This window comes from Cynara cardunculus, unplaced genomic scaffold, assembly GCF_001531365.2.
Source record: "Cynara cardunculus var. scolymus isolate 2C unplaced genomic scaffold, CcrdV1 Un_Scaffold_9393, whole genome shotgun sequence".
Lineage (NCBI taxonomy): Eukaryota > Viridiplantae > Streptophyta > Magnoliopsida > Asterales > Asteraceae > Cynara > Cynara cardunculus.
Window position 1 is genome coordinate 10,194 of NW_020204928.1, and position 1,002 is coordinate 11,195.

Here is a 1,002-nt window from a genome sequence, read left to right on the forward strand (position 1 = left end):
TCAGGATACTTTGTCGGGTCCGGGATTTCAGCACAAACTATCTTGTCGTAATGGTCTGGGTTTGTAATCTTGTGTTCCGATTTCATTATCATGAGAATATGTGCATGTGGCAAACCACGTTTTTGAAACTCGATGATATAAACATATGCCCCAACCTCGCCGAGAATGTGCTTCTTGAAGAGTTGATTTTTAAGATCCTTTAATTTGGCACGGAAAACTCTTGCAACAAGGTCCGGCCTATCTTGCGCGGTTTGACCAGACAATAACTCTTTAAGGATTTCAGGCCACTTCGGATTACACGTCATGGTAAGGAATATATCGGGCTTCCCGTCATCTTGAACTAAAGTCATAGCATCCATAAATCTTCTTCGCAAATCACGCGGGCCTCTGATAAAACTTGCAGGAAGCACAACTCGTTGTCCAATTCTACTTGGTTGAACCTCACCGGCATTGACGTAATCCACAACACCTTGGTATAAGTCTTATCTTATCTTCGTTTGATTCTTTTCAATAAAAGACAAACGTGTAGTCTCTATCTTGACGTACATATCTACCACGAACTGTTGAAATAATCTTCCGCCTAATAGAATGACGTTATTACTCGACCGAATCTGGAACTTGTAACAATAATAATCTCGCATTGTTACATTTTTCCTACCCCTTCCTGAGCTAACCTCTGCATAGTATCGAATTTGAATCATATAGATCCTCTAAATGAGTGAATAAGGTAATAAATATATGTGACAATGTTCATACCTTCATGATCTTCGTCGAAGATTTCGTTGTCATTAACAATTTCATCGATGCACACTCCATGTCYRGGTATTCTACCATGCCATCCAGACTCACCRTTGGRAAAAAACAAAGGATAAGACAAAGGATCATAGCAACCATAGTGATGTTCAATTTTTCTACTGTAGTCAGACCTCCCATACACAACAATACTTCTTTTGTATGCCGTGATGTTGTCATTGCCTTCCACCCAAATACCAGCAACCTGTA